At 35.3% G+C, this 21,514-nt stretch overlaps 1 protein-coding gene across 1 annotated transcript in view; it reads right to left on the reverse strand.

Moving 5' to 3' along the window:
- The window catches only part of TENM3 (teneurin transmembrane protein 3), a 1,300,329-nt gene that overhangs the window by 1,129,918 nt on the left and 148,897 nt on the right, over positions 1 to 21,514 (reverse strand). Inside the window, exon 3 of the mRNA XM_061372205.1 lies at positions 12,806 to 12,858. The gene's annotated coding sequence lies outside the window, so the exon portion shown is untranslated. The remainder of the gene's footprint in view (positions 1 to 12,805; positions 12,859 to 21,514) is intronic.

The raw sequence follows: 21,514 nt of genomic DNA on the forward strand, positions 1-21,514 counted from the left end.
CTTTGTCTGTTGTTTTGAAGAAAATTCTTAAAGATGGAGTGACAGATTAAAATCTGTATTTAGAATTTGACTAAATTTCACCATAAGAAGAGAACAACTTTAATTTACAGTACCATCCATCATTTCAAAATGTGCTACACTTGTAAGGCAATAAAGGTTTGGCTTACTCTGAAATCACATGGGATTTCATCATTGAGTGTGTGGATTTATTTTCTTCAGATACATACTTTATATATGTATTCAATTTCTAATAGTGATAACCATGTATGTAGGAATGTGCTGGGGGCTGGACTAGATGATCTCCAGAGGCTCCTTCCAACCCTACAATTCAGTGATTCTGTGTTACAGTCAAATCTGCTAATTTTCTAAGACCATGCTTTGGTCTTATAGATCTATGCTCAAAATGCATTTTTATCTCCACAATTATTTCCCAGAAAAGGCATGTACCCACATCCTGTCTAAGCTGCCTTTACTTTCAATAGGACTTACCATAAATATCCAATAAAATTGTCTTTCAAGAATCAAGACTGGAATCTGAATTTTAGAGCTCTACCATGCACAGAATTCTGTATTTCAGCTTGGATGCATATAATCTGTATCAGAGGCACGCTGCTGGACCTCATAGTTGTAAACACAGAGTAATTAGTTAGAAATGTGAAGTTAGAAGTGCCTTAGCTGCACTGACCATCAGAAGGTAGAGTTCAGGATCCTGAGACAAGGGAAAAAGGCAAAATGTAGGACTCCAGGTGCCTTTGGGCTGTTCACTGGCCTACTTGGGAGAATCTCATGGGATACAGCCTTGGAGAGGAGTCCATGAGAGCTGGCTGATTTTCAAGTGTCACCTTCTCCAGACTCATGAATGGCTCATCCTAACGAGCAGGAAATGAAGCATGTATATATCTATGAATAACGAGCTCCTGAGTAAACTCAAACATAAAAAGAGTGTACAAGAGGTGGAAGACGGGATAGGTGACCTAAAAGCAATGTAGAAACACTGTCCAAGCATACAGGGAGAGGCTTAAGAAAAATAAAAACACATCTGGATTAGAAACTGGTGAGAGACATGAAGTGCAACTATTTGGGCCTCTGCAGGTATTATCATCAACAAAAGAAAGGCTAAGAGAAAAAGAGGACCTACTGCTCAGGATGTCAGCATCAGGTCAGGACGCCGACAAAGGACATGGAAAAGGTAAAGGTCTTCTTTCTGGAATTTACTAGTAAGGTCTTCCTTCAGAAAATCAATTCCCCTTAGACCAGAGGGAGAGTCTGGAGTTACGAAGACTCGCTCCCAGTAGAGAAATGGCATGTACAGGGAACACTTCAACTACTGGGCATACACAAGTCCATGAAACCTAATGTATGTTTGCACCACTGCTGAGAGAGCTGGCTGATGTCATTGCAAGACCAGTTTTGACTACCTTTCAAAGACTGTGGCAGTTGGAGGACGTTTCCAAGGACTGGGAAAAGAAGGAGGATCCAGAGAAGCATGGGCTAGTCAACTCCAACTCAGTTCATAGGGTGGTGTTGGAAAAAATGACCCTCAAAACCATTTCCAAATACATTAAGGACAAGAAGATAATAATCCAAGTCAGCATGGATACTAGAAAATTCCATTTAAAAATTAAAAAAATATTTTTTAATAGGAGGTTCATCAAACACTGGAACAGGTTGCCAAGAGAGGATTTGGAATCTCCACCTTTGGGAATATCTCAAACCTGACAGGACATAATCTCTGACCAAGCCGCTCTAGTGAATCCTGCTTTGAAAAGGGAGGTTGGAGTAGAAAATCTCAAGAGGCCCCTTTTAACCTCAGCTGTTCTGTGACTTTTGATTCTGTGAATTGGTAAAAATCTTAATGTGATACCATATGGCTCATTATAAGTATGGTACATGTCATACCTGTATTATGGCAGACATGATAGGCCTCTACACCTACATGGGTTAAAATGTCACTGCGAAGAATAATACTGAAAGTCATTACATTTAAAGAGACATTTAGCTCTGTCAAAAACCAACACACTTTGCATATACACAGAGAGCAATTTTGAAACATTTCCCGGAAAAAAAAAAAGTGTTTTTTAAATTTGCAAAGTTTACTTTTATTAGAAGTCCTATTAAAGACATTGAAAAGCAAAAATAAAAAATTGAGAATACACTTTTCAAACACAGAATAAAAAACTAATCAGAAAGTAGAAAACCAATAAACATGAGTCTGAGAAAACAAAAAAATAAAATAGAGGCATAGAGAATGTACAAGTCTGTTAACCAACTTCTAAGTCAGGAATACAGTTTCAGAAGTCTGGAATATTTCTCTGCAATATTAGACATTTTCCCAAAAGAATAAAGAAAAAAAAAATAGCTCAAACAAAAATAAGGAATTAATATGCCCTGAAAAATTAATATCCCAAATACAACATTTCTCTTGATATTTGTATCCTTATATTTCATATATATTTCACATAAATGAAATTTTGACTTCAATAAAAAATAAGGAAAATATTGTTTAAAATAAATATTTTACTTAATATGAATCCACTATCAGCTTGGTTTTCATGCTGCCAGGAAAACTAAACATTAATCATTTCTTGTGTGTCTGAAAGCATCTCCCTCGTTTTTTACTTTAATCAGCAATAAAAATACAATTACTCAACCTGGTCTCACGAAAGACTATACAGCGTATTTCTCATCATCATGAGGCCTAGAATCATGTCACTTGATGCCCTATGTTATAAGTTGTCACAGCATAAATAGGGTGAATCAGGTCGTTGAGAATCTGTAATTTCATTTGCAGCCTCTGCAGGAAGTAGAAACTGTGAATATTAACCTTGTGCTCCAAGCTGACAACAGAATGAGGAGTATTACGGTAATAAGGTGTAAATTCAGGCTTCTTTCTAGCAACTTGAGGTCTTTGTACTGTAGTAATTCAACAAGTTTTTAAGTCCAATATTCTGGGTGAATTCCCGATGCTGTATTTCTTTGAAGTATTAAACAAGCCTAAACAAATTTCTTTTCAGATTGTGTCCTCAGCCATTGAAAAATACTTTCAAGAAGCAGTAGGTGATAAAGCCCTTTGTGTTTTATGGTGTAATGATATTGAAAATAATAAATATGGAAGTTAAATGGGGACTTGATGTATTTGCTACTGGCCATAGCTCACAGACCTTCATGGATCCTCAGTATTTTCTAGTTCTTTTTTTCCCACCCAAACGATACTATTATAGTGTATTATGTGGGATTCTTAGAGTGGAATTACTACAAAATTTAGATACCATCTATTTTAAGAGTAGAGTGAAAATACAGAATGCACACATTTATAAATTACAGTTTTGCTCAGTTTTTTTTTCTATAAATCAAGTCCATTTGTCTATTTCCAAGCTGTCTGTAACAACTTGAAAACACCAGACTATTGAATAACTTTCATTTACTATTCAAAAAAATGCTTCAGTTAAACTTATGCTGGTTAAGAAGAACATTTCAAGAGCCCATTATTACAACCCTAAAACTAAAACGTCAAAAAGTACACATTTTTTTATTTTTTGTTCTTTCTCATGTTTTTGTTGTTGATTTTGTTGGGGGGGCAGGGGGGTGTTTGTTTGGGAGGAGTGTTTGGGTGTTGTGGTTATTTTTGGGGTTTCTTAATTCTTTGAGAAAATTTGAACCAAAAGAAGTAAGGATAAAGACCTCCAGTATTTTAGAAAAAGAGTAAGTACATTTGTGCCAGACTTTCCATTCCCTGCCACTGCACTGGATAGATAATATAATAATGGCCTTTATCTTATCTTCAACTGCATTAACAGCAATTTTACTGAATTAAAAAAATATAGTCATTGAATGAAGGAAGTCATCCCCCTTTGCAGGTAGTGTCTTTATACCCCATACAGTGATGCAATAATTTTTAAATATCATATTAACTCAATATGAAAGGGCAGAAAAAAAGTATGCCAGGTCAGGAATTTAAAAGCAAAAGCAGGAAGACATTTCCTTCAGATATATACTCAAACCTTTTACAAATGTGTGTCTGCAGAAAAAAGAAAGCCATTACCAAAGCTATTTTATATCTTAGAATTTGACCAAATGCTTCCTACTAAAATAAAACAATTGGAATGAAGACTGTAGAAAGAAGGAAGTAAAGGCCAAGGACAAACATGAACCTTAAAGCTGTAAAATTATTTGGTGATGTGTCCTGAAAAAAATCACAGCTCAGTTTTCCACTGATTCCAAAGTGATCCTTTGCTTAATGGCGTTTCCTTGAACACGTCGCGCCATAGCAATGCCAAATTTTCTAAGACACTGAGGAGGCTGGGGTTTAATACAAGCAGATGTGTTGTGAAGTCCAGAAAAAAAACTTGCTCTCTCCTGAATCAGTATCACAGGTATTTTTAAGTCGTATCTCATATGCCTTTACTTTTGAAGTTGTGTCATTGTTCCATTTATAGTACACAAGAAAGAGAATGACTCTTTAACCTAATCTTGAGAGCACTCAACTAACCAGAGCAAATTCTTGGCCCTTGTTCCATCCTCAGGACTTTCAACATCTACTGTAATGGATTCCCACTCCTATTGTAAAACTTAAAAAATGTTTTGACACTTCAGAGTTTGTTAGATGATGATTTATATTGAAAAATAAGTTACAACCTGAGGTATTTTTTCCAAAGACTGCAGAAGAGACAAGCTGTCAGAAAAGCCAGGCAAAATTGGAGATACAGGGTTAAAGTAAAATCTGTGCTGCAGATGATGGTGGTAAATGATGCTGATAACGACCCAAGAATTACAGTAATTTGATAAATTTCAGAGAATCAACATTATACGTTGAATTTTAAGAGACACGTTTACCTTTTTAAAATTCACAAAAAACAAGGTGAATTTTCTGTCATCAGCCCTTTCATTATGTATACATCAGACTTCTTTAAAAACATTTTATAAACAGCATTAAGCTGTAGATGTTGTTTTCTACAGGTGCATTCCAAGTGTTAAAATTCCTGTAAACAGAGTGAAATAGCCTATCCACCTATCAAATTGATGTCTCTTCAATTTAGAGACAAGGATGTCGTGTGGGACAGTGCCGAATGCTTTGCACAGTCCAGGTACATGACATCAACTGCTCTACCCCTGTCCATCAGTTCCGTAGCCCCATCATAGAAGGCGACCAAATTGGTCAGGCAAGATTCCCCTTAGTGAAGCCGTGCTGGCTGCCACCAAGCACCTTGTTGATTTTCATGTGCCTTAGCATGCCTTCCAGGAGAATCTGCTCCAAGATCTTGCCAGGCACAGAGGTGAGACTGACTGGTCTGTAGTTCCCCAGGTCATCCATTTTCCCCTTCTTCTAAATGGAGGTTATATTTCCCTTTTTCCAGTCATCAGGAACTTCACCTGACTGCTGTGATTTTTCAAATATGATGAACAGTGGCTTAGCAATTTCATTTGCCAGCTCCTTCAGGACCCACAGATGGATTTCATCAGGTCCCATGGACTTGTGCACATTCAGGTTAGATGCATATATTTTTTTTTTAAATTAGTCCTGTATAACCCCAATCTCACTGTGAACTTACCATAGAGCAATAAATAGTATATGTTCCCCTCCCAGCAGTGCTTCCATAATAAACTGCTATGTACTTTTAACTGGAAAGACTGTCCCTTTGTTAGAACAGAACTTAAATGCCTTGTGATGGAACGATTTCCAAATAAGTATGACCAGATTTTAGTTAATTGCTTTTCTTGGGGGCATGTTTCAAAGAAGTGATAATTCAGAAAGGTGTTAAAAAAAGTCAGTAAATGTTAAAATCACATAACTAAAGGGTATGAGGAGATGCCAGTTTTACAAGGCAGTTTAGCCTACCGGGGAAAGGCTATTTAATAAATTAATAAATAGAACAAATAAATCAAATTTATTTTTTATTTCCTATTTGGATATGCACTATGGCTCCACTTCTTGACAGGCACTCCTGATGGCTTACATAGTGCGTGTGTGTGCAAATCTGAAACTGTTCTTACTACCAGTAATGAACTAGAGATGCACATTTCTGAAAGTGATGCTGAACTCTGAAAAAAGGATCTTCAGGTACTAACAACAACAGAGAGAAAAGTAAACTTGTTTTCAGCTTTACTTTCTTTTGCTCAATTGAAATGCATGATAGGAATAACGAAATAGAGCACAAGACTGAAATGTCAAAAACGTGTAATAAGAAAGCTCAGGTGTGTGTATTAACCCTTCCTTTGCTGGTATATTGATTTAAAACTGGGGCTGCAATGAGCAATTCCCTTCTGCAAAAAGAAGTTTCAAGAAATAAACTATAAAATGTAGAGGTTTTGAAATGCAGCTAAGTAATTTTCAGATCTCCATTACCTGTGTTATTAAGCAGTATCTAGTTATATATAAGTGCTGCTTTGGCAATAACAACTCTGATCTCCATTTTTGAGAGTGCTAAAATTAAACATTGTGAGTTGGGTATATTATTCTATCTCCTTAAATCACTTTGATTGGATCACAGCACTTTACAATAATAATAATAAATGTTTTTATTTTTTTTCCAGGTAGAATAATTCAATATGTTTAAACTAGTCCACAGTTAAACTGCTAAATTATGTGCCATAAAATAAGCATAGTTTGTCATTTATTCCTGGTATTATGTTGAGTGTGTCCTTAGGTTACTGACAGCTACATCCACAAATCGTGCAACAATTTGAAAAATACAATAGTAATTTTTCCCAAACCTTTTGTCTTAGTAATTATTATACAGCATCTTAAAATTGCGTACCTGAAGGTTGAACTGTGAACAGAAAGATCCAAGACATGCCTGTAACTGAAGATACAAAAAATAAAGAACAGCCAAGGGGAGAACTCTGCATTGAAAAATAAATTTGAAAACTTGTACTTCCAACTGGGGAGGAAAGAAGAGGGTGAATGGGGACAGAAAGGAGAGAGGTTAGTGTGCTGCTCCTCTGGGAGATGCCTGAGTTTTCCTGTCTCCCTCAGAGTTTCCTGGTTCAGTTGCACTTGGTAGGGGCCATAAAATCATTTTGGTTGGAAAAGACCCTTAAGATCATTTAGTCCAAATGTAAACCTAACACTGCCATGTCCAACATAAACCATGTCATCACTACATTCCTTTCAAATACCTCCAGGGATTGTGACTCAACCACTTCCTAGGCTGCCTTTTTCAGAACTCGACAACCCTTTTTTGGTGAAGAAAGGACTGTATGGCCAGGATATTTATGCATTCTTTTATATAGAATATGAAGCCACTCCCAAAACAGCTGTGTTCCATCATGTTTGCTGAAAACTCAGGTGAGTAAAAGGATTCAGAAAAGACTATCTAAAAATGCATATACCCTGAATTCCAAAGACTGGAAGGATAGTGGTGATACATTTACAGAGAGAGATTAAATAAGCAAAACTCCAAGAACAGAAGATCAGTAACGTACTGTTGCATAGTGACAGAGACTCTTACTTGTTTTTTCCTAATGCACTGTAGAAATTTAAATTTTAATCTCTCAGCTGGCATGCCAAATGCCAACATGAAAAGACAGAACAGATTCCTGTCTTTTCTTGCTGTTGAGCAAGTGGCATCAGCAGAATTTCTATAGTCAAGCCCTATTTCTTATTAAAGGATTTATGCAAATCCAGCTGATGAGACTAACTTGCCAGAAGCAGCTATTTGTATTTTAATAGAAGTCCAAAGTCCCACAGAAGAAAAATTAGATTTGGAGTTTATTCCTATTTCATAAAATTTCAAAAGGAGTAATTTTCATAGTAAAAAGCCTTATTTCATAGTGTCCTGGGTTCAGCTGTAACAGTTGTTTTTCTCCTTCTTAGTAGTTGGTGCAGTGCTCTGTTTTTTTACTTTAGCCTGAGCGCAATGCTGATAGCACATTGATGTTTCAGTTGTTGCTAAGTAATGCTTACTCCGATCAAGGACTTTACAGTCTCATGCTCTGCCAGTGATGAGGGCCACAAAAAGACAGGAGGAAGCAGAGTCAGGACACCTGACCCAAACTGGCTAAACTGGTATTCCATACCACAGCATGTAATGCCCAGTATATAAAATGGGGGGAGTCGCTGTTTGGGTTGGGCTGAGCATCGATTGGTGCATGGCATTGTGCGTCACTTGTGTTGATTGTTTCTTTCCCTTTCCCCTTTTAGTTCTGTATTCTTTCCCCTTGTTATTTCCCTTACCATCATTATTATCAGTGGCAGCAGTGGCTTGTGTTATACCTTAGTTACTGGACTGCTCTTATCTCAACCCGTGGGAGTTATGTTCTTTTGATTCTTCCACCTCGCTCCTTCAGGAGTTGGGGGGAAGATGGGGGTAAGTGAGCAAGTGGCTGCGTGGTTCTGAGTTACTGGCTGGACTTAAACCATGACAGATAAGGAATGAGACAACAAACGTTTACAAACTTTTATACAGTTCTCAGTGCAGACTGTGTAAAGTTCAGAAAACAAAAGCAAACAAAACCTGAGTATCCCTCCCCTCTGCAGGAGTCGAGATAAAACAGTAATTTGTGCGTACTTCATGTAAACTACATATTGAATCCATATGCATGGCAGAAGACCTGAACTCAATTCTCCAAATTCAACCTCTTAGCCCAAACTAATTCCTTCTCTTTGGTTTACTGAGTGTTGAATTTTGATTCAACAGGACAGCAAGAAATTACTGTTGCCCAGTACAACTCACTGCTACTGATTATGCCCCTCATTAGATGGAAGGTAAGAATTTACATTTTTGTGGACACAGAAAGGGATTTAAACTTGAGTCCTCCAATATCCTTGGTTATATATCATATTCTGCTCACAAAGCAATATATTAAAAAGATCTTAACTTGTGATATTTTAAAAACATATGAGAGTCAATAACTTGCAAGGGTCCCGATACAGTCAGTTACAGGATTCTGGAGTACAGTAAGTAGAATGCATATTAATTGTGCCCTTGAGGGCAAACTCACCTATTACATTTTTAAAAAGGTGACCCCAGTTCTATTTCCTAAAGAAAGAACAGGACCAAAGTTTAGTCTCTTGAATCACTTAGTAGTAAGCCTAAACCCCAAGAGGATTAGACATCCTGTCATTTCACTACATTCTCAACTGTGGATCTCACTCTTGGATATGTAACTCTGTGCATCATGTAAGGAATGTTGGTGCCTACAGTTGATTATGTGTTGCAGTGCCCAAGTGTGTTTATAGATCTTGCCCAAAGTCATTCTGCCTGTTAAATGATGTCATCTCCCAAGTCATATTGATTTTTCTTGAAACTAGGCTCCTAAGTCACTTCAGTCCTTTAATAACTACTACATAAGTCTGTCAAGATATTCTTATTTGCTAAACCACATAAGCTTTATCTCTTTCCCATCACAACAGCTATTTCTGTTGAAAGAAAGAGAATTAGTCACATAACCAAAAATGGCAGTGGTGTAAACTGTATTTTTTTCCTATTACAAACATACCTGCTTGACAAATAAGGTTTTAAACAAAACAGATGGTGCATACTTGAATTCATAATTCTTCCTAATGCACAGGCAGTAAATAACAAGTATCTGAAATGCTCCAGTATTTAATATACATGCCTTTAGGAAGAAAAACATAGGCAATAAGCCATGTCATAAATAAATATTTGGGATATTTGCCCTCAAGGCACTTCCATCACACTTTACCAGGAAGAGCAATATTTGAGGTGTTCAGTGTAGAGCGGTTTGGCCCCAGACAGAACACACTTGATTACTCAGTTGTGCTGCAAACAATAGGAATAAAAATAGCATGTACTGGTTTTTTTTTAACTAAAATTCAGAAAAAAAAACTCCAAGTATTTTTTCTAAGAAGCAAAAAATAATTCCCAAACTGTTTTATAGATTAAAATGGTTACAGACTGCCTCACTATACTGATGGAATTCATCATGATAGAGAACTATCCTTTTTGGAAGTAACCGCTCTCAGGATTCAAATAGCATCACTGAAATAATTCACTGCAATGGCAATGAAACAGATTCATTTTGCTTTAAAATATCTGTAAAATTTTGTATGCCCCAGAATTACAGAAGAAAGGCAAAAAAAAAGGTTGCTATAATCATATTTACAAGATATAATGTGTCCATCCTTGCATTCCATGCACTCATGAGATAGATAATATGAAAGATAGAATAAAATGATACTTGCCCTTTTCTGGCTCTGTCTTTGGTTTATAGCACTTTTGTCAATAGTAGTCTTGCTCAAGGAAGGGTGCAAGATTGCGATTAACTCTCTTTTAAGCACATTGTTGTTTGAAGGGCTCTATTCCTTTTATCTCATATAGTTGTTTCCTATCACATACATCACGTTATATACAGGTATTTGCTGTATTTTTGTGGGGAAATACAGAATAAAACTACTTTTCATATAAAGACTTCATAGAAACAGTATTAATTTGAAGTATACCTTAAAATACAGCTGATACTTGGGAATTAATATTATGTATAAATTACAGTCATGCCTGATATATACAGGGTAGCAAGAATTGATGTCAGTTTTTCCATCCCAATTAGAATAATTTATAATATACAATAGATCCTGTCAGGTACAATGTGCTGACATCTTTACATGAAAGTACAAAAAGAGAAATACATAACAGTATACTCCCAGGACAGCATCAATTAACACTGCCAGACTAGGCAGTTCTTCTTACTTATCTTACTAGAGTGGCTTATTTAATAAACAAAACAAGACTTCTCAAGAGGATTGTAATGTCATTAGTTTTATACTTCCTTTCACCTCAAATGCTGAATAGGCTTTTTTTTTTTCGTAGTTAGCTGTACCTGTCAGAAATGTGGCATATGTCTCCTCATCCTGATACTCTGTGTCCTTTAGTGATGTTTCTCCTGGGCATAGTCCCTGGCATTCAAATAGGACCTTAGGAGTATGGCACCCTCTCTTTCCCCCCTGCCACTCTTCTCCCTTTCCCTCCCTCTTCTCTCTCCATTCTCCCTGCCCCCCTCCCCCCCCGATCCCTTTTTGGGGGTAACTGTCCCATATTTTTCACTCCTAAGGTTCTTTTTCTCTACTTTCACTGAAATACTTTCACTTACACAACACTATTTCAATCTTGGCGCGATCAAAGTTTATCGGAGTTTATCTGAGTACTTGGGAAAATAACAAATTACCTCACCAATTATATTCTTGTATAAAGAGAAAGTTAAAAAAGAAGCAAACTTGGCAACACATCTGAACATACACAAAAGTGAGTCTTTTTGTAATATTATGATTCCTTTCTAATTTCCAAAGTTATGGAAATAGACTACTATGGAAATAGCCAAACAGACTTCTGAGAATTCAGTTTTCTGATTAATCTAAGCATTGCAGGTACATTGGAAGAATATAAAGAAAGTGCTAGATAGCACACTGAGATATAATGAGAATGGCTTCCCATGTCTCACAAGATTCTGGGATTTCATTCAAGAAGAAAAAAATGGTTTTCTAAAAGTTCTTTTGATAGAAAATCTATAAAAAAAAACATAAAAGTACCATAGGAGTACCACAGCCATAATAGCAAAAGGCTGAATATTACAGGCATTCTTCTGAGACATAAGACCAGGCCTGAAGTCCTTGGTCTATCAGACCCCTTTCCGTGAATACCACATGTTCTGAGATGAACCTCTGACTTTTTCAGTCAGAATATATACTCCCCCCAGGTTACTAGGCTTTTCTCTCAAGAAAAGCTCCATCCACACGATTTTGTTCCATAAGAAGTCCAGCACTCGGATCACATCTGATGCAATTCCAAGAGCACGTGCAACTTTTTGAGAACTTCTCTCTCTCCTCCATGGACACACAGAAAAAACCCCACACTCAAAACATACATTCTGGGAGACTGAGGTAATTATGGAACTTCCGGTTTGTTTGGGTTTTGTTTTGTTTTGGCTTTTTTTTAAGGCAATGTTGAAATGTATGACTAAATATTAATTAATTCAGAATCTCCTATCTCTGTCAATGTATGCACTAAAGCATATCTGTGGTGGGCTCTTAAATTTCCCAGTGTTTAAAAATGAAGTAATCACATACATGAAGACAACAACAATAAACTACTGCTCTTGCTTTCTCTCTGGTTGCCAAATCCAAGTTTAGGGCACATAGCAATGTCCATATTATCCCCTCTAACTTCCTGGCTTACAAATACCAATTTTAGTGAAACCTTGTATCCTACTCCATGGGTCCTTGAGAGACAAGGATATTCTCTGTGAGAGCGGGCAATACAGCTTAAAAGTTAATCAACAATTGCTACAGAAGAGAGAGCTAAAGAACAATGAAGTACCGCAAAGAACAGTCTGGGCACAATATGACACTCAGTTATTTTCCCCAACTGAAACTCAAACCCAGTGTATTCTAAAACTAGAGCTCTCAAAATTAATAGTTTGGAACTAAAATCATACTTTTTACGAAAAACTAAAAATGAAGTTAGCATGTTGTCATATTAAAAAAAAAAGTATCCTATCCTAACCATGTGAAATTTTCTAGCAGTTTAACAGTATTCTTTTAATCTTGTACAAAGAAAAATATTATTAAAATGTAACAAGCTTTTAATATTTTATTTCCACACAGGAAGCTTTTTCTCTGAAGCTACCAAATTAATTAAATTTATTTTTTCTAAGAAGAGAAGAGTTAAAATTTGTCTTTTACATGTAAACACGGCTTTCACAAACAGGAAGCCAAAGTCTATGTTGATTAATACCATCTGTATTTCTCTGCTATCAGCCAGACAGGAAGAATTAACATTCGCCATTTTCTTTTCTAGCTGATAAACCTGAAGGAATGATATTTGAAATATTAATTTTAGGAGGTCCTTACCTTAGAAGTATTTTGCAGTTCCTTTTGGCAGTCTATTGGAATGGAATATTTACCTGTTATAAAGAGGATAATGTATTATTAGTGATATCTTAGAATACGCAGCTAAAGTAAATCACCTTCATTAGTTCGTTAAATATATATAGATATATATATATGGCAATTATGTTCTCCTCAGTGTACTTCTGTGATATTCATAAAGGAAGCTCTGGGTTCAGGAAATCTGATATGATCTTAAATTACAAAAATAAACAATAATAAAAAAAATGCTCAATGTGTCTTAATTTGATTCGGGTAGCCCCTAAATGCTGACCTCCCACTTATTTTTGCATTCATGGGCAAAACACCTTTATTAGCCTAAGCATATTTCAGTAGTTGTTTTCTCTACAGAATTGTCTACAATATCTAGAATTCAAACGACTGTGCCAATAAGGATTTTTGTTGTCCAGCATTTTCTTGTCTTGTTTCTTTTCTATTCAAGTGCTGTCTTGTCTAGCACAATTTTAAGTTACAGTAAGAACTACTTTTTAGTTATCCAATTGAACAATGTCTTGCACACAGAATTGTGATTCAGAGGTGTTATGACTGTAAATACATAAACAGTGTATGCAACTTAGCATACAATAGCATGGTATGGTGCATACCAAGAAAGACTTAAGACAAACATTTACTAATCATTCATATTTGCTATTTAGTGTTCTGTTTGTAAAAGTTCATTAGATTTTCTGCATCAAGTAAGATTAACTTCCACATTCAGGAAATAATAACAACAAAAATCTACTTCCAGCACTCTAGGACTAAAATAAACTCATTTCCCTTTTTTTTCCCCATCACTCTATTAATCACAGAATATATATTTCTTAGAATCTGAACGTATTTCTTGTTAGGTTGTGGTATTGGAGGTACACCCCGATACAATGAAGTCTTATAAAAGCAGCTTTTTGATAACAGCACACCAAATTTACTGCCTCACTTCAGTTCTTCTAGTGTTTTTCATTTATTTTCATCACTGCAAAAGTACAGAAAAGGTAACTGAAACTTTCCTCTGTGATGAGAAAATGTGAAATAATACCCCCAAGATTGCATATGTGTATGATAGCAATGTTTCACTCGTAAAAAAAACACAAATTTTCAAAAAATACAATTTCCAGCAATACAATGTTGGTAAAAAGTATGTTGGTTTCACTGCCGCCACCAACAAAGTTTTTACTGACAGTGCTCCAACAGTTTCATCAAAGGAAAGAAATAAAGCACTTGAAAGGGAAAGTACAACAAGGGGTGAGGAAAAAATAAATTTTATTTGTAAAAATAAGGGGTTAACAAGGTTTCTCACTCTTACCTACACTATTTAAAACTAATTGTAAAAGCCATGATGCCTTTGGAAATACACTATAAAACAAATGAAATTGCAGTTAAATATATTTTATGTTTAAAACTTCTTTTAAAATTAGAAAACTTTTAATGAAGCAATTATGCTGTGGTAAAAATGGGGTAGATTTACAAAACTACTCTGTCAGTATGTCAGCCTTGATAACATGAAAAACTGAAAAATATAGGTAAAATATTTAAAATCCCGCTCTTACTAAATGGAATTTCATATGTAACAGATTTCTACCTATTCAGAAAGCTTGACGACCATATTTTGGCAGGGCATTCAGCATTACAAACCTGTTCATTACTATAAATAGTTTTTTGTTCCTTATCTTTGGAGCATTCGTGGTTTCTGGAATTTCTACCATTTTGTACTGCAATAACATATTTACTTACTACTGAATACTCTAAAATAACAAGAAAATATTGAGCTGTATCTTCAAATATGCACAATTACTAAAGTGTTACAATTTCAGTTTGGTATAAGAGAATCGTTTTGCAGGAGATTTCTGCTGTTATTCCAGTAAATATTACGTATAAGTATCTAAGTACCATGCAAGTACTTCTAAATAAACAACTATTTTGTTGCCTGCAAACCTTCAAAAAGAAGTGTTTACAGAAACACAAATACAGAAATCTAAAGATCATGAATATTCAATGAAGTTTAAAAATTTACTGTTAAAAAAACCTTGCACTTGTTTATTGATTAAGATCAGTCCACCTTTAGCCTTACAAATTCTTTCTGTGTAAGCAATGATAATCTAAAGTGGCTTCTGAATAGATAATTGCTTATTTATGGGATTGCAGAACATCTAACTACATACATTCTCAGTTGGAACCAGAAGATATTCTGTCCAAAGGGTGAGTGCTAAAATAATAAATTGTAATCTGAAGGATAGTAAATAGAAAAATCATGTAAAAATACAGTGAAAAACAGACAGCCTGGGAAATTCACACTTTTGAGTGGCATTTTCTTTATTCAAATTTTTTTATTAAAAAGAAAGTCTCAGCAATATAAGCTATCTTCTCATTGCATTCTGGTTTTGAATGGCATACTGAAAGCCCTATAGACTCCATTTCTTTTTTCAGCTTCTTAACTGCTGTGTCTTTTACCAACTGTTTGGTATTGCCATTGATGTTGTTCCATTTCAGGGGTATTTGAATTTATTCTATAGCAAACAGAAAATATATTTTTATTGTAAATATTGACTAATCTTTTGTTGTTCTCACTGTAAGGAAATATGACTGCTCCAAACCCAAGCACATGTATTATACAAGCATGTGCTGCTAGGTAAGGAGAGAGTAACTTGACACATCCTTGTATTATCTGAAGTGATTAATAGCTATAATTATTAGTGGCAAACATCCTATTCTAACATTACTCTGTTGAAAAAGATGTTCACAGAACTGAGGGCCAGTGTAGATCTGAAGATCGTTAAATTACATGTTACCATGGTAGCTGCTCACTGTAAACTGTATCAGAGTAGAGTGGACAAAAAAAAAAATTAAAAAAAAAAAATCCCAAACATCACCAAGTCCTTCTTACTTTTGATATCTTGATGAGTTTTTGATGTCTTATTTCAGAAACTGTTAATCTATACTGCTTTTCTCAACTACATTCATTCTACATAATGTGAAATATAAAGTCTACTGATTTATTTCAGAATGCAGATTTCCTATCATGCCTCCCTAAGCAGCCTGGAACTTAAGGATCTCTATAGGTGAAAGATAATCTGTTTGTTTAGTGGCAATTTTTGAACTACAGATCCATTAAATATGTACTTCCTTGTTTTGGGGTGTTTTTTTTTTTTGATTTTCGTTTGGGGTTGTTGTTTGATTGTTTTGTTTTGGCTTGTTTGTTTGTTTTTAAGTCTTCAGAGTGCAGCATAGGGGCTGTCTGGCTACATGATTGTGAGTCAGTAGAATACGTATGCTGGCAGCATCCTTAATTCAACATGTATTTGATTGTGTGGGCCTTTTCACTGTATATGCTACAATTCTCACAGTTTCTCGGGGCTTTCTGAACTTGAATCAATGTGTATTAATTTTATTCCATTTAACTTTTTTTAACTTTGAGTTTATCAGAATTATTTAAGCAAGTGGCACCACATCCTGACTTCCATGGCTATCCTGAATCATAGAATTATAGAATCATCGAATAGTTAGGGTTGGAAAGGACCTTAAGATCATCTAGTTCCAACCCCCCTGCCACGGGCAGGGACACCTGACACTAAACCATCTCACTCAAGGCTTTGTCCAACCTGGCCTTGAACACTGCCAGGGACGGAGAATTCACAACCTCCCTGGGCAAGCGGTTCCAGAGCCTCACCACCCTAACAGGAAAGAATTTCCTCCTTATATTCAATCTAAACTTCCCCTGTTTAAGTTTTAACCCATTACCCCTTGTCCTGTCACTACAGTTTCTAATGGAGAGTCCCTCCCCAGCATCCCTATAGCCCCCCTTCAGATACTGGAAGGCTGCTATGAGGTCTCCATGCAGCCTTCTCTTCTCCGGGCTGAACAGGCTGAATCCGTAACATATATGGGTTATATTATTACATTAGTATCATCAGGCAAAAGTTTTAGGCTCAGCAAAAGATCACTTACATTCAAAATTCAGTAAGGTATTGATTTTTGCATTTAAAAAATAGACTAAAACTTAAACATCTGGAATCACCTTAGTATATCTCTAAAATGAGCACTAATACATAATATTTGCAAAAAGAATTTTAGAATAATAAAATAATATTTGCATACATATGTATAAAATATCTCCCTAAGGGAAAAATAGAATGCATACATCTCAATCTCAGAAAGAAAGAAGAGGAATCCTTTTGGGTTTTCTCCAGAATTATCACCTTCCAGTAGATCTCATTGTTATGCTCTTACAACAGTGCTAGTGCCAGTTTACCCAAAGTATTAGTTTTATTCTTGGGCTACTCCAATTTCTGCAGACAACTTATTTAACCCTAACTTTCTTTTTTTTTTTCCTTTTTTTTTTTGGGGGTGGTTTTTTTTTTTTTGTTTTTTTTTTTTTGGGGGGGGGGGGTGTTTTTTGGTTTTGTTTTTTTTAATGCATTTCCTAAAATGCAGTCAGAAGAGGAGAAAAAGTTTATAGCTCTTTTCTTCGACTTTATAAATAATCAGGCTTACCCAATCTGTCAATAGCAAAAGCACATAACTCCCTTGCAACCCACAACAGTTCTATGGTAATTTGCTTTGTATATAGTGAAATGGCAAAAGATTTGCTACTCTTTGCTTTGCCTACCCCATTACAGCCAATATCTGTACACACACATTGAGCGACAGGTGGCATAAAAAGGAAAGAAGCATAGAGAACTGACCTTAAAAATAGTTTACACAATAGAGTATAACACATTTAAAGATTATGATAGTTAAGTACTTTTCAATAATTTAAAACAGTTCATCATCATACGACATTTGAAGGAATTTAGATCTTGACAACCAGCCACTTTTTTATTTTGGAGATGATTAGAACTAAAATTGGTAATAATAGCACAAGCACCATAATTTGGATTTACATAAAGCCTTTGATAATGTCTCAAATGATAGTCTTCATCTTAAACTGAAAGCAGGGAAGATTCAGGTTAAACATGGAAACAGATAAAGAACTGATTAAAGTAAAGTGATTAGAAAGTAAAGTGTTGAAAAGGGTCACAGGGGAGTCAGTTCTCAGATCTTTATGGCTTCTAATCTACATAAATTACAAGACAGAGAAAAATACCTGTAGAATTTCCAAATGCACTGATGACTTACAACTGAAATTAAGTAGTAAGTGGAAAGCAAAATAATTAAACGATAATTCCCCTTGGAAAAATGGTTTGCATGTTAAATAGAAAACAAAATTTTAAAATTATAAATATAACAACTAAAGCATTTCCTGTTTTTTCTTACAAAAGTATAAGCTTACTTGTAAATACTACAAAAATGTCAAGGAACTTTTCTGAACCTGTATACACTTCCGAAAAACTAAGAGAACAGAAAGCAATTTCTGTATACTTCAGCTCTGGAATGGAAAAGAGTTAACATTTCAGTAAAAAGATTACAATCATAACGCTTGCAGCTGCATTACTATTGTACAATACTACGTAATATTCAATCCCTTTCTGTTAGCCTCAAAACAGAGAAAACACAGAAAAGCCACCATCCTTTACACTAACACTACCAAGAAATTACCAGCAAACTGAAATTATTTCCAATTAATTTGTTCTTGCCATCTCCTAATTTTTCATCTCAAACAGAACTTAAAATCACCTAGCTTCAATGGAAACAAGGAAGTATAAAAGATGACTCAATACAAGGAAAAATATGGACATTATGCTGGGGGGGTGTTTGTTTGTTTTTGCTTGTTTGTTTTGTTGGTTTGTTTTAATTTACACACAGTAAAGCAGTATATAAATGCTGAGGATCAGACTCCCAGAGAACATCTTTCTATATATTATGGATAGCACAAATGTTATATCCAGTGATAAATAATATAACTAGTCAGGACACATGGAAAACTTAAGCAGTGAAAATCTGAGTTAGAGATGAGGAACGAGTAAAACATGTATCTCATAGGAAGCCAGGTATGAATGATGCTGCTCATGATCACTGTAACCTGACCCATTCACTATGCTACAGAAATAGTGTTATAATTATTTGTACCCTTCTGAAGCCTATGAAACTGTTACTCATATGATAGAAATGTAGGAAGATGAAAAAAAAAGTTTAAAGAAATCTAAATATGCAGGTAATTAGATTTTTTTTTTTTTTAACTGATATTCCAGTCTTGGCTCAGTATCATATCCATGTCTCCCTCCAGAAGTCCTATTATTTGATATTAGTTTGTACAGAGAGTTGTCAGAAAAAAAGAAAAAAAATGAACTGACTGCAACACAAATAGCAACTCAAAAGAAATAAAAAAAAAAAAAAGAATTTTTCCAAGCTCTATTCCTTATCTGTACTACAGATGTATAATTACATGTACATATGGTCCTCAGACAGCTGCAGAAAGACAATAGAAACGTAAGGGTTTATAGTGTTGATGAAATTGCATTCCCATGTCCATTTCAGAGGTAGCTGAAGTGGTAATTTTAAGTCCAGCACCTGCAAAATATTTTCATACACTGCACATAAGAAATTATGATCAAGGGATATTTGTATCAGTGTATACAGCTAACAGCAGGGGGAAATAAATTTGTACGTAAGGAGAAATGAAGAGAAATTAAGAGAAGGAAATTATCACTCATTTTATTTTATTGCCACACGTATAGTTTTTCAACATTTGGTTAATGAATTTAACAACTCTTTCAGTGCCCAGCATTTTAGAAATACTTGTAGTTTGATAGACGGCTTTGTATCAAATACAGGAGGTTTCTATATTTAGCATTCCACTGCTACCATTTGATTAGGTTTTTAAAGGTCATTAATGTTATTGATTACATTTATTTGAAAGCCCCTTGAATAACACACACACACACACACAAAAAATAGTAAAATGAACAGCTGCATAAGTTGACAACAAACTAATTTGCTGTGGTCTTCAGTGATGACTCCTCCTGGGTGCTGTCCCCATTGACGTGTTCACAACAGCAGGAGCAAAAGAGCCCCAACAGAAACTTTCAGTTAATTTTTTTATGTTCTAGTAAATAGAAGTTTGGTCATTGTCCCTTCACTTTTACTAGTGACATCTAGCAAACAGGATCCTGGAGAAGACTAGGGACTGCTCTGATAACATAAGCAAATCTTTTTATTCTTTTTGCAGTTAGGGTAAGTATAAGAAACAAAGAGTAAGGTCCAATAACAAATGCATAAACAGTTTTACGAATCTAGTCTAGCATTTGCTATTCTTTAAACACTAAAGAATTTTCATTCTTATTTTGGCCCAGTGATAACAACTTCATTTACAGACACACCTCTTCCCAGAAAAACCTGAGGATTTTGTAAGTCCATCAAAACCAAGATGATCTTTTAAGATCCATCTAATGCTATTCCTAGTCCTTAAAATAGAAGCAGAGAATTGCTCTAAAGAACTAAGGTTATATGTTACAACCACTATCTATGTGAATAAAGCTCTTAGGGAATGAATTTCATAATGGCATTCCAAGTCACAAGCCTGGGCATTTCCCTTCACATACATCTTTGGCTATTGGAAAACCCTAGCTGGAGTATGCTTCAACCTTCACAACTTCTTAGTTGTCCTGGTTTTGGTACATGGAATTATGAACTGATAAAGTCTAGCTACTTAGAAAAGTCGTAAGTTTTAGGAAAATAATATGGCACCATATTACAGAATTACTGTACATAATTCTGGAGGTAGGCATTATCCCATGGCAGAGGTGACAAAAGTATGAGCACTACTATAGTTAGGATCAATTAGACCAACTAGTCTAGACTGACATCTACTCTGTGTAACTTCATCAGAAACGTTCCATCAGCATCTACTTTGTAATGATAGCAGTGTGTTTCTTCTTTGTTTCACACTTCTTGGGTGTTTTCTTTATTTCCTTATTAAATTTTGTAAGTGAATATGATCACTTGCCAATGAAGACTGGTTGGTCACCTTTCTAACACAGCTCCTTTACCCCAAATTCTTATCAGTGTTAACTAGGTAAGAACCATGACTTATCTAAGTATGCTGACACAAGAAAGTGGAACTGAACTTCCGGAAGATGACATTTCAAGTGTTTATATTTGTCATAAACTACTATATGTGTACACTTGAAAATAATATAAAATAATTCACCTGTGATAGACCAAATATTAAATACTATTGAGGTGTACAAGAGCATTATTATTTGCACCTTGGTCCTGGGTTTCCCAGAAGTTACTTGTGATGAGGTAGCATAATTTAAAACTTGATAATTGAATAACCCTATTCAGATATAAGAGTGCTCAAAACATCTTTGTCAGCAACTGTTTCCTGACTCTTATGCACACCTTGTATATGAATGATGAGAATATTAGCATGATGCAGAAAATAAACTGTATTGTGAATTTAGCCATAACAAAATGCAATAATATTCAAGGGGTTCAAAGAAAGTCCCTGAAGTCTTGGAATCCTGGAAGCCAATCCTTTTAAATAAAACCCATGAAAACCCCTGCCTGCAACAACCGAACAGATCACAAATAGCACCAGTAGGGACTTCATTTGTTTTAAAATAACTGCTTGGGATGGGAATTACAACAGAGATACAACAAAGCTACATCAAACAACTTAAGTTGCTATTTGAGTACTGCAAATAAACAAAAGCCTTTTATTCCAGTGCAAGGAGATACCAAAAGCACGGAACAGTCCAATAGGCTAAACTTTTCTAAGAACTTTTATCACAGACAAGT

This window comes from Neopsephotus bourkii, unplaced genomic scaffold, assembly GCF_033783945.1.
Source record: "Neopsephotus bourkii isolate Nb327-2 ecotype Australia unplaced genomic scaffold, CSIRO-AGI_Nbou_v1 NB_168, whole genome shotgun sequence".
NCBI classification, from domain to species: domain Eukaryota; kingdom Metazoa; phylum Chordata; class Aves; order Psittaciformes; family Psittacidae; genus Neopsephotus; species Neopsephotus bourkii.